Source organism: Sylvia atricapilla, chromosome 1 (genome assembly GCF_009819655.1).
Source record: "Sylvia atricapilla isolate bSylAtr1 chromosome 1, bSylAtr1.pri, whole genome shotgun sequence".
In the NCBI taxonomy this organism is placed as follows: domain Eukaryota; kingdom Metazoa; phylum Chordata; class Aves; order Passeriformes; family Sylviidae; genus Sylvia; species Sylvia atricapilla.
In genome coordinates this window covers 139,810,387-139,823,864 of record NC_089140.1, presented here as the reverse complement: position 1 = coordinate 139,823,864, position 13,478 = coordinate 139,810,387, and the positions used below count along the sequence as shown (strand labels likewise).

Sequence of the window (13,478 nt, the reverse complement as noted above, 5' to 3'; positions counted from 1 at the left end):
CCTCGTAGCTGGACACAGCATTCAAGGTGAAGTCCCACCAGAGTGAAGCAGAGGGGCAGAATTAATTCCCTCAACCTGCTGTCCACAAGGCTTTGGATGAAACAATTTATTTTTTAATAGTAGAACAAAACACCAGTGAAGAGATCATTTAAAATAGAAATCCCTATCAGAATTTGTTAATTATTGAACAATACACACTGATGATGTAATTAGTCATGGCACAATGCACATCCTGCCTCAGCATGCTCAGCTGCTGCTGAGGAGTTCTGGCATGCTCATGGCTTACTGCTGTGTTACACCTTGCATACACCCTTGGTTGCAGTCACTATCTCAGACTGAGCACTGCCAGGCAGCATTCACTGAACTGCTACAATTTTATCAAATTTGAGTAAACTGAACAAAACTGTATTAGATCCCTTGAAAATTAGCAACTATATGCAGAGAGGCAAAGCCCTGCAGGTGGTTTCTGCCACCTTTAAATTCTTTCACAAGTCTCCTGTGAACTTCTCTAAGAGAATGATTTACTTAGTTCTAAGGAAAACTAGTCATTATGTCCTTTGTGAGAAACATATATGGACAAAAGAAGCATCTTGCCAAAGATAAGGACAATTAATGGTGGCAAAAAAGCATAGGTTCTTCACACCTCTTCTCAAGGGACATCCTACATCCTCCACTGGCAGGTAGAATTGTCCCTTTCTGTTTGAAACGGAACAGTTTTGTATCCTCCCAAAGATCACAAAGTTTGGTGTTTCTAACATAAGCATGTGACCTATCTACAGGGTGGTAGATGGGCATCTTACTAAAAGATCACATATTCCAAAGCATCTCAGTGACTTAGAAATCTCATTGAAATTTAAAAGTCACAAGTCAGTTGCACATCTGATTCATTACAAAATATATGAGCATAAGGTGGCATTTGTGTATATATACACACCCAGGAAAAAAATACTTAAAATGTCCTTTATACCAAACTTTTGTCTATGCACTGTCAGCAAAAAAATTAAAATAGGTCAGTGAAGATATGAACTTTGTACACAGAGGCGATCATGAAGGTACTCTGTGAATGCAGTGTGTGTTGCTGGGTGAGGCATTTCCAGCTGGGCTTGCCAAGTCTCAGCTGAAGTGTCAGCGTTTCACTGCTGCCTGTTCCTCTTTCTAGTTATGCTTCAGCTCCGCAATCACTTAGTTCTGTTACTTGATATTCACAGGAGTTACATTACCCTTTAAAACATGGGGTCATACTGGAAATAGGATGAAGATATTTCTGTTTTGGTAGCTGTGGCAGAGCAGGAATTCTGCCATCTCAAATACATTTAGAAAGGGTGTCTTCAAAGCAGATCCTGATAGCAGCTCTCATTACTGTGACAATCTCTCCTTTTTTGCCCACAGCCATGTATGCAGTCAAAGTGAGGAGATGCCAGAACACAGAGTCAGACAGATTTCAAATAAACCATCTCTTGGTGCACTGCAGACGAAATCCTAAATCTTCCAAATAACAGTTCACCAGTGTCCCTGTAGCTTTCAATAAAATATTGTGGCTGCCTCTTTTATGAAGTCTTTTTTTATACATTCAAAAAAGTACCAAGGCCACTAAGCCTGTAACCAAAGGTGCATAAAGACATCCTCAATACTCATAACATCTCACCAACCCTGTCAGGGATCAAAGCAAACTCTGAGGAACAGACACAGGCATTGCACAGGGTCTGGGTTGAAATCAACAGGATGTCTCTCAGAGACTCTCTTTCAGCCCACAAATTCAGGCCAGAAATTCAGAGCCACAGCCTCCAGAGTACTCCGAACTGCAGAGGAAATTAAATCTGTGTGTTTGTATTGATCTGTCATAAAACTAGAGACCCCTTGTAAAACCTACAGAAGCTGTGAAGTGACTAATCTCCCTGTCTGCCAAGCCATTTCACTTTAAAGTAAAATGTGCTCAAACATGAATAATATATCTAACTTCCTGTGCACTTGAACCTTGAGAGATTCTGTCTTGCTGGAAAGCATAAAACTGGGGTTTATAAAGAGGAAAACATAGAATACAGACAAGTTTTTATTTCACCTGCCCCTAGTCATATAAGGAAAGCAGAAGTCTGCCTGTCTCAGTCAGGCTGCTCACTTTCCGGGCTGAAACTGTCAGAGCTCAGCAAATCAGAGCCCTCCTTCTCTAAATGGAAGTCAGACATAATTGTGCTTTTCACATGGGTGAGCTGGGACACACCACAGAACAAATGTATACAGGTCAAAGTCTGTGGGATACTACTGTGGGGATCCCCAAAAGAACTGATGCACTTTTCACTCAAAAATAAGCCATCTTTGCTAATATCCATCAACTAGGTTTTCTTATCCACATTAATTTTCTCCATGGCATAGATATTCTTAGGCTTATTACATCAATATCTACTGTGAGGATTAATTTTTGCAAGGATATTTTCCCAAATCTAAACTGAAGACCACCAAAATTTCAAAGTACAGACCAGAAACCATAGGAGAACTGTTATTATAGACATCCTATGACTGGATTAACATGGTAATAAACTCACCAGCTCTTGTAGACTTATGCAAAATTACCTCTTAATAAAGGAATGATTTTATGGGTAGCAAACTCACGAAGAGGCAGTGAGGTCTCAAGGGAGGCTAGTGAAAATCAATGATATTTGTGTCAGGGAATGCAGGCCTGTTATCTCAATAAAGTGGCTGGAAGAAGAGAATGTTCCTTTGAAATGCTAAATGGGCTAAACAGAGCAAAAACAGGTCACAGAGCCCAAATTCCACTGCTACAGATATTCCTGCTAGCACTGCCATTCAAGAACCTGGAGAGACAGGCCAGCAGCTGGGGAATAGGATGCTCAACTACAGGCCTGCATCACTGGAGTCAAGAAGAGAGGCTGCACCAAGGACACAAACAGCTGTGGGTACCTGCTGTGTGAGAACTCCTGTCCTGGATGTAGCTGGCATGTCATGGGGGTACGGGAGCCAAAAAAGTTACAGGGTGAGGTCCCTTATGCAGCAAGGCACCTCCTTTACCCAGAGGGAAAAGCTGACTTTAACCTTGGTAGGCACTTGCACTCTGTGCAGCACATTTCAGACCACCTGAGAAACAAAGTCTTTTCACCACCCATCTCTCAGCACAACTGGGGAAGACCAAATCTGTAGCACTCAGGAAGCAGAACAGTACTGAACAATCCTGGAGTGCAAACAGTGAAAGGGGTTGTTATGTGCTGGAGATAACCCAAGAAATCCATGGGAAAACTGAAATCAGTCAAGTGCCTAATCTTAAGTGCCGTTTGGTATTTCTCCCACCCTGTCAATAAGTGACAAATAGTTTTGCTGGAACATTGTACGGGTAACTCTGAGCACAAAGTCCTTCCAGGAATGGCTGCTCTCAGCCTGAGAACCACTGACCTACAGGAGATTTTCTCCCTGATATTCTGCACTTCTCAGAGAAGCACCAGCTGCTTGGACTTCTTTCAGTGGTCCTTGGCAACCCTGCTGAATGCAAGAATAAAAAATCTGCCTTAATCATTAATAAAGCATCATACTGCAGTAATATCTCAGTCACTTTTAGCAATTTTTTCCATCTCTACACAAAACTTTTATCCAAATACTGTGCTGATTCGTGACTGTCATTAAGCATAAATACCCAGTACCTGACAGGTAAGGTAATGAGTAATAAAATGCTTAGTGTTATGTACAGTTGGTAACAAACTTGCTTTTGTACTGGTACCATGACTCAATAATTTTTATTCACTTGCAAGAAATATGTAGGTCCATCTTAAAATGAATAGAGATGCAATATTATCTCAATATACAATATGTTGTATTAAAACCATCAAACTTTTTTTATCTGTTCACATTCTAAATTAATAGCTTCCTTTCTTTCATGTTTAGTATAGCTGCATTTCTAGGATTTATTTTTATTTTGAAGGAAGCTGTGATAGCAATAAGTGCAGAAGTACTCACTAGAAAAGACATTTTGTATTGAATTTCTTTAAATAAAAAAAAAAAAAAAACTGCCATGTTTTGACACTGATACACGTCTTTTTACCTCTTCCAGCTGGCAACACCACATATACAGGATGCTACACTGACCAAAGACATTATTCAAGGGAGTTCTTTCCACTGTCTTCCAGAAGTCTATTGAAATTCACTGATTGACAACTAAACTATAAAACAAAGCTGGAAAACTGATGCAGATTTTTAAACACTGAAAGTAATGATCCATTTGACTGGATTGCCTAGAGCAATTAAATTGTTAGAGGATGACCTTCACAGTTCATAAATAGACATGGAGGAACAGGTAAGACTATAAAATGTAAGTCTGTGCACTAACAACAAAATGCTCAGATGAAAATTGAGAACACAGAGGCTAAAAGCAACAGAGTAAGAAATAGTTGAATATGCATAAGTGAAACTTTCACTGAGTACAGGCTGAGAGACCATGCAAAAACCAAGGGCAACCTCACATTGTACTAACAGAGATGTCTCCAGAAATGATTAGAAATCCAGTTGTTTATGTCATTGTATCTCTGATACTACAGAACATCATCTGAAGACCATGCTTTGTTCATGACATCTCATTCAAGAATGATCAGCTCAAAGAGATGCAATGATGTAGCTCAAATTTTCAAATGAAAAATGATGAGCAGTCTCATGAGCAGAGAGAAAAATATACAGGATTGGGAGTCTGGCCTTACCTAGACAAAATGTAAGAGAAGCAGAATTGCTGTCTATAATCTTTCAGGTGAGTTGAAAGCAGAGAGCAAGAAAAGCTATTTAAGTAATGCTGAGGGATCCAAACATATTAGAGAAAGTTTTGGAGAAAAGATTTCTAATTCTTTCTTAAGGCAAGAATAATAATAAATATATCAAAAGATTATGTATTGTAATAATCTTCAGATGACCTTCCAGTCCTGTGGTTTATAATTACATGATTTACACTGCTATCTCCAAACAACCTTTGGGAATACTGTAAGGTGGAAGAACATCAGAGGCTGGCCTTTGAATGCACTATAACAGGACACAGCCTTTTTAAAATCCTAGTTCACATCAGCAGCAAAAAATAAAAGTTCAAATGCTGCCTATATTAAGACACTTGCTGTTTATATCAAAGCTTTTATTACAGGTGTATATGCAGACATACAGACATTCTTTGTGTGTTTGCCAAAGCTCAGGAGCTGTAAGTACGAGAGATGTCCCCATTTTTTGAACACACCTCCTTGGTTTTGCCACAGGGTGTTCTCTGATTTTCATTTTAACAGTGCAAGCATCCAGTAGTCCTTACCTGGCTGACTGGAAGGATGGGGGTTTAATTAGCCAGTCAATACCAAACTAGAGGCATGTTTTCCTCCAGCATCTGAAGGAAACCACACAACCTTTGTGCATGTAAGTGTGTCAAGACAGAGCTGGGGATCTGCTGAGAGGAAACCTCATCAGCTGGGTAGCAGCATGCATGGAGACCAAGGGTCTGCTCTGCTTCCTTGCTAAATCAAAGTGTAGAAGCCAGGAGGAACTGCAGTGGCTGAGGATCCTTCTGCCAGCACCACAGCCCAGCTCTGCATTTCACCCTTGGTTGAAGTCTCTACACATCTGAACTCATCTGGCTTTCCTGCCTCCACGTGCAACATTCACTCTTCCTCTTGAGATCCAGATCACCAGGTTTGAAGGAACCTCCAGTTTCTAATCTGAGATCTTGTGAAGTTACTGCAAAGAACCTGTCTATATAGTCATAGTCAGCTTGGTCTTCTTAGCCTGGAATTTGTCTAATTCTATATTCTGGCACATAACTTTATTTTATTTATTGAAATAACATAGAGTATGTAATTATTGAAGTGAACAAATCAAAGTAGATTAGAAGTCTAAATCAAATGGTGTTACAGCCTTTTAAAGTTCCCTTAAGTTTTCTTGTCTTTGAGAGTAAAATATAAGCCAGTATGACCTTTCCAGTCAGCTGGAGGCAACAAAGCAGCATAATCCTAATTAACATTCTGCTCATTTATACATTTCCTTCTTACAGAAAATCCTGTAACATTCAATAAGGCTTCACTGCCAAAAGAAAAAGAAAAAATAAACCACCATGTGCAGATGAAGAAATGAAAAATGTCTCGGAAATCTACTGACTGCCCTAGACTACACTGAACTCCAAATGAATGCACGCCAACGGTAACAATGACTTTACTCAAAAATTTTGCAACATAACACTACTGCATTTATTTTTTAAACACAGAAAGGATTGCTGTCTGACACAAATGTTTTAATGGCAAAACCCCATCCTATCTGCTTTAAATCTCTCTTTACCTAGATCATGCAAACACATAACAGCAAGAATTATGGTACGTGAATTTAACGAGATTATTTAATGGGATGAAATTGCTAACTGCCTAAATTCTGGTAGGCTAATGAAGAACTTCATCATTAGGGAAAATCTATTATTAAAAATCATAGTTAAATCCTGAATCTATTTAAAATATTTTTCTTTCGCAAAAATCTAGCCTAGGGATGGTTTTGTTTGATTGGCTCAGCATTTTTCTGAGTCTCCTATATTATGATATGAACAGATACACAGCTGTGGCACAACCACTCTTTGAGTAGTTCCTTCTGTCAGGACACTATCAAGGATCTTGTCTTGTTTGATTAGGCCTTGTCAAAAGCTCACAAATATATGAGCTTTGAAAAGATTAATATTACAGAAGCATTTTTCCTCTCCTCTTATGATTAAATGGAAGTTTTCCTTTAAAGTAATAAATAAATCCTTAAGGAGTCCAGAGAAGTTCTGCTGGTCTACTGAACAGCTTGCTCCCATTGCTGGGCCATGTGTTTCCATTTCTCCTTGTAAGCAATATTCTCTCTCCACACATGCAGAAAGCTCAGTGAACAGGTATTTATGTGCTCTGACAATAAATTCAAAATGTGACTTCTTTCTGCTTTAGTAACTCAGACCATGCACCCCGACCTTTATTCACCAAGTAACACCATCAGCTAAATACTGGCTCATGTTCAGACATTGCTGACGAGCACCTCCAGGTCCTTTTCCAACAGGCACCTTTCCAGACAACTCCAACTGGAGCACTGTATAAGGCTGTGAACAGAATGCAGGACCTGGCACTTGGCCTTGTTCTATCTCATAAAACTGGCCTCAGCCCACTGATCCATCCTGTCCAATTACCTCTGTAAAGCCCTCCTGCCTTCCAGCAGATCAACACTCCCACACAACTTGGTATAATCTGCAAAGCTGGTAAGGATGTCCTTGATCCCCTCGTCCAGACTATAGATCAATATATACATTTCAGTCCATATGTAAGTAAGCTGTGCATATATGAACTGCTATGTGTTGATATGAAATTGCATATTTAAATAAATAGGAAATTCATGAATTTGAATTTGAAATTGCAAATGGTTTGTGGTAACTGAAGACATAAAACCATTGATCAAGTGGCCAATACCTTTTCCTAGAGGTTTTTCATTTTCTGAGAGACAATACTGGTATTTCACACAAAAAGATGTGTCGTGCAATTTTCAGCCTGCATGCAAAATTTCACAATTTCCACTCCACTTTTGAGTGGTGTGGAACTTTTCAATAGCCACTATATGTTTTCCTGGAACTTTTCAACAGCCACTATACGTTTAAATAAACTCTTCCTTCCATTTTTATTGTGCTTCCCCTGAGCAGTTTATGAAATTCTTTTTTTCTTCCTCCTTTGGCCCTATAATATCTTTCCCAAGAGTACTGATGTTACTGGCCCCATCTAAGCTCACATGTTCCATATTCATCAGAAAAGCAAGCCACATAGGGTACAAACTTATTTCATGTGAAATTGTGTAGAAAACACTGTTTCAGCTGGTGTTGATTTACAGATTCAACAAGAAAAGTAATATGAAGTTATTATAACATTAGTTTGGAGCAGGTCTATCCCCTCTGCAGCCCAACAAAGTGAATACAAGCAATTATCTTTAAACCACTTGTGTTTGAGTCAATACAGCAGGCCCAAAGCCCAGCACTTGAAAAGACCATCACTTTATAGAAAACTAAAGAGATTGGATTTTCCCCCATGAGAAAATACTTTTAAAGGATCTAGACCTTGCAACATTGTGATAAACCACAACGGCATATAGAGAAAGCAAATACCCCACTGTTTTGTGTACGTTGAAAGATTTTTTTTTTTTTTAAATAGCTGGGATAATGGTTGGGCACATGCTTGAAATAATCATGTCTTTGATTGCAGGACTAACTTCAGGATGAGATGTGTCCCTCCAAGAAAAGAAAATTTTAATAGTTCAAATATCTTCCTCCCTCGATATGTGAATGAAAATCCTCTTTCCGCAAGCAAAGTTGGAGCTGCAGGACTAGGCACAGGAACCTGTGCACACACTGTGCACACAATGAACTCCCAAACTGATGCCTCCTTTGTGCACAGTATGAGGAGATCTGAGAGTGTCATGCAAGCAGCAAGAAAGAAGAGCAGGTGGCTGGCCCTGAGATTACTGTTCCTCCTGTAATGCCAACACGGCACACCCAGCAGCATTTCTGGCACTGTGACCTACTGGCCTTACAGCACATATTACTCTCTACATTGTCTCAAATCTTTTCCCTATTGTCAGTCTTTAAAAATTGCTATAAACCAGCATGTCCCAAATATGTGCACTTTGGTTTCTGTATCCCAGGTTCTTGAGACATGAATCTACAGATCACAAACATCTTGGAAAGAAATCCTGGTGGTAGGAAGAGTTGTGATGTCGGCATTTGATGAATCTCATTTGATCTGAGGTAAAATCCTAGCCTAACATAAGACACTGTGACCAAGGGAGTGAGGCTGTCACCTTCACATCTTCCTAAAAATGTCAGTTGAAACAGAGAGATTTCAAAACTTCTTGGGATTTATTTGAAAATGGATGCATTTCTCACCCTTAAATTTGTTTGAAAAACTGTACAAATTGAGAGCAGCAGTACAAACTAACCCAGCTGATTCTGCACTGAAGTAGGTTTGGAAGCATTCTTAGAAGCCCTCCTTCCAGTGTCACTGAGTGGATAATCATCTCTGGTTACCAGTCAATACCAAAAGCTGATAATATCAGTCACCACAGCTTAAAAAAGACAATACACTATGCCTTCATAAAATATTCAGTTGGAAGGGATCTCTGGAGGTCATCTGGCCCAACCTATACTGAAAGTATAACCAGTTAGTACAAGTTGCTCAGTGTCATGTCCAGGCAAGATTTTAATATTTCAGAGCTTCTCTGGACTCCTGTTCCAGTTTTTTACTTACCCTCACAGAGGATAATTCTTTATAAATATCTGATGAGAAAGTCCCTTGCAAAATTTGACCACTGCCTCTTGTACTATCTCTGCGCACCTTGGAAAATTCTCTCCATCATCTCAATTGCAACCAGAAGAATCCCCCAGGCCTTTTCTTCTCTAGGCTGAGCAGATCCAGCCCTCAGCACCTCCTTGTATATCACATGCCCTGAGCCAACCCCAACCTGAAAGCCAGCCCTCCTTGGGGCCTTGAGTCCTGTAGAGAGACAACTTTTTCCAGTCTATTTTAGAGTTGCATAATTTTGCATAAATTGAAGATAAATAAATAAAGCTTATTAAAATAAAATAAAGCTTTTATAAACCTTGCTTTGTTTCTTCTGTTCAGTGTGTTTTTAAAAACCAATTTTCATCTCTTTCTAATTACACATGTAGTAACATGATACCAATGGCTCCTATTATGGACCCATTTTTCTTGTCACAGAGATCTACTTATTAACCTCATTTAATCTCACCTATTTCTACCATTTCTCAGAAAACTTGAAAGGTCTGAGTTTGTCCAACATGCTATGAGTTTTGAAAATAATTGTCCAAAACAAGTCTTTAAGCTTCCAGACACTCTCCAAAGGGTATTTGTGCAGTCTCTTTTGGGATTTATACATGATAACACTACTTTGAGCTTCTTTCCAAGACAATCCCCCTCTGTTTGCACTGAACAACCAGCAAAATAGAAGTTTAAGCTAAGAGTTACTCTATCTACATCTTGGTAAAAATAAATTAATTTCAACTAGAGGAAAGTGTAAGTTAATTACATCCTGAGCATCAGGAAACAATTAGCAGCTTTCTATTATATTGCCCTAATTTCTAAGCTATACAATTATATGCTACTGCAGAAAAGGATGTATGATTATCAAGACAAGGATCTTTTCAGAAAAAAATGAAAGGAAATTGCTCCACTGCTGACAATCAGTGCTATAAATAATGCCTAGCTAATATCTTTTCAGAAGTCATTTCCATTATTTGCAATCCTAACTTTGGCTGTATGTTGTCAGATTCTCCTTCCAAAGAGGATGAGCATAAATGCTGGACTGATTCTTCAGATAAGCCCTCAAAAATTCAGCTTTCTGAATTTCATTAGAATTAAATTAAAAATCATTGTATCTATTAACCATATTGTAATTATGTCTTGCATTCACTTAGGTTCTTAAATCAGTGCCAAGACTGGCTTGTAAAAACACAAAGGGACAGGCAGGCCTGCTTTAAGCAGCCACAATGCCTTGAAGACGCAAGTCACAACATGAAGAGCAACAGACACGACATACAAGCACTTCTTTTAACTGCCAATAAACCCATTTGGCCCAATATGCCGGTGAGAGGTGCAGACAGAGCCAGTGGGTTGCACAGTGGTTCAGCTGAACACTAACTTCTGCAACAATACAGAAAAACACCCAACAGTACTTAGTGTGAGAAGCAAGGAAGCAAACCCACACAAACCTCTGTAACACAAAGTCCAAGGCTACTGTATTGGATGGCCACTGCGTTACTAGGGGTGGGAGAATCTTCCCAAATCAGGTACAGCATATAAGATTCATACAGGATAAACATGATAGTGCTGCATCAGCAGAAGAACTTCGGTCTCTGCAGATTCCTTGTGCAATGCCCCTTTCAGGGCAGCTATACCAGTCCCCCAGAAAGTTTAAGTTCTGTTTCAAGCTGTCCTTCCACCTCAAGTGTCTTCTATGCACTATCCTCAACAAACATGATCTTTTTTGAATCTTATTTAGCATTACAGCTTGGAAATATCAGCTTGTTCCCACAGCTCTTGAGAAGAATAACAGTGCCCATCTCCCGGATTCCTTCCACTGCCCTCTCCTCTCCTGTCACACTAAACACAGTATTACCATACTTGACTTTCAAACTCCCACCTTTGCTATCACCATCTCTTAGGTGCATTGGCTTTTGCTCTGATCAGCCATTTAGTAACAGTCTGTCATTTGAATTTTTACCTTCAAGTCAGCATCTCTGCACTTGCTGCCTTAATAGAGGAGGCACCCTCACCCAAACAGCCGCAGACCCATTTGGATGGAGTCAACCAAATCTTGTCTAGCATTGCTATGATCTCTACCAAAACCCTGACATGTAAACAAGGGTCAAGCAGGACAAGAACTGGGGTGAGAAGGGGCTCCTGGACTGGCAGATCTGCACTTTTAATTTCAAGAAATGATTCCCAAAGAAGCCAATCTCACCTCTCTGAGGTCTCACCTCAGGCCAGCTGGGATCACCCTACGCTGTCATCAGTGCATTTGACACGATGATACCCTGGCTGAGCACCCCAGACTGTTCAACGTGTCAGACATGCACCAATGCAGTGCACCAGCCATGAAGCAGAAGCCCCAATCCAAGGGAGTTGGGCTGCTCCTTTCTACAGCAGTAGCCAGACACATTAGATCAATAGTCCCATAAAACCCACAGTATGACCTACCCCTGGTTCCTCACAGAAACCAGAGAACTCTCATCTGCCTGCAAATCCCTGTGACACAGCTGAGGTAGCCCATGTATCCAACCACACAATTACAAGGCAATGGAGAATTACAGCCTTGTGATGTAAAAACACGCTTCTATATTTGCTCTGAATTAGCAAGTGCAATCAGGAACATTTTTTACTTATTCACAACTGTACCTTTAAGATCTGAATGCATTTACTAGATTGAGGCACTGCTAAGACACAAACTATGAAAACTGTAAAAGGCTGATAATTAAGGTCAGGGTTGCCTTCTGAAGTAGTGCTGTCACACTGGTGATAAGCTGGTCATGCAAATTGCACGGTACAAATTTCAAAACACATGAAATGTCAGTATTTGAACGTCCATTCATGCACAATACTATGACAAGAGTGCAGAAGGTAAAAGACTTGAAAGAAAAAAAACCACTGTCAAACAGTCTTTGTTCCTGTCCAGTAACAGCATGTGCATTGAGCATTTTAAACTCAAAACCATTTTTACATTGTCTTCTACTTGAGTCTGAATTTTTTTTAATGGGAATCTAGTGAATTAAGCCCTCAGGGGGTGGTCAAGCAAACCCAGCAGCGGCTGCTGTCACCATTCCCTCTCCCCATAGTTGACCATGTTGTATTTCTGCTGTCTCCTTCACCCCAGTGTTGGCACTGGTCTGACTTCATGCTGAACCTGTTTGGAAAGTTAAATTTTTCTTATTTGGTTTCAGCTGCTTCAGTTCCCTGAACTTCTGATCCCAGACAAACACCAGTGCGAAGTGCAAGGGAAGTGATAAGAGCGGGGCAGTGGCAGCCTGCACTTAGATCCGCTCTATCAGTAAACCACAGCCTCAAACCGTACGTATTGCAGCGACATGGGGGAAGCCAGCACCCACTTCTCCCCCTCTGTACCTCTTCAAAGAAAGCTTTTTTGTGGTCATGTGGTAAATTGGTTTGTAAAACTGACCCAACTGAAATACCAGCCTTCCAAAAGCTCTGCTGATCACTTCCCCAGCGCAGGTCACCATATGGTGATGGTCCAGAGATGCTTAAGCAGTCCACACGAGGAGAAACACAGAGGAGAGAACCAAAAGGCAAGAACACATCTTTAATTCCAGTGGTTTATATATTAAAATTGTTTAAATACATGGTTTACATGTCCTGATCTTACTTAACAACAAAACCAATAACCCATGATTAACACATGAAATGCACTCTTCCCTCAACAAATGGCAGTGGTTCTGCTGAGACTTCAAGCTTTAAACTTTGTCTTTATTAACCTTTAGAGCCTCGACACAGTTCTTCAAAGACCAGATACATGAACCAAACCTGATTAGCTCTTGCTTCTTCTCCAGCCTTTGATCCCCTTTGCCAGTTCTTTATCAGTTTAAACTCTTCCCACTTAAATTTATTCTGAGGAGATAACTGCCTTGAACACAGGAAAAAAAGTATCTTTGAGTTAGCAAAGGGAATTGCATAAGCCTGCTCTGCCAGGATGGTAGAAGCAAGAGAATTAACAGAATAAGAATACCAGGGTTATGAAAATAAAAAGCAGAATAAGTAGCAAGAGAGTTAGAAGGGCCCTGAGCCTCAGAAGGCAATGTCTGTTTCTGAGAGCAGACCCCAAGTCCAGAGCTACCACCAAGCTGGCACTCAGTACTTGGGCTCTTAATGATGGGGGCAAACATGTCTATGTCAGGATTGCAGAGAGGCTGGCATTTGCTGCTGTGACCTTCACTT

At 40.1% G+C, this 13,478-nt stretch overlaps 1 protein-coding gene and 1 long non-coding RNA gene across 9 annotated transcripts in view; one reads left to right on the top strand and one right to left on the bottom strand.

The window, feature by feature from the left end:
* Positions 1-13,478, bottom strand: part of DEPTOR (DEP domain containing MTOR interacting protein) — a 76,312-nt gene that overhangs the window by 55,567 nt on the left and 7,267 nt on the right. The gene's annotated exons all lie outside the window — the stretch shown is intronic.
* Positions 4,561-6,068, top strand: LOC136372587 (uncharacterized). Its single transcript, XR_010745516.1, has 2 exons — positions 4,561-4,741; positions 5,232-6,068. It is a non-coding gene; the product is annotated as an uncharacterized lncRNA (long non-coding RNA).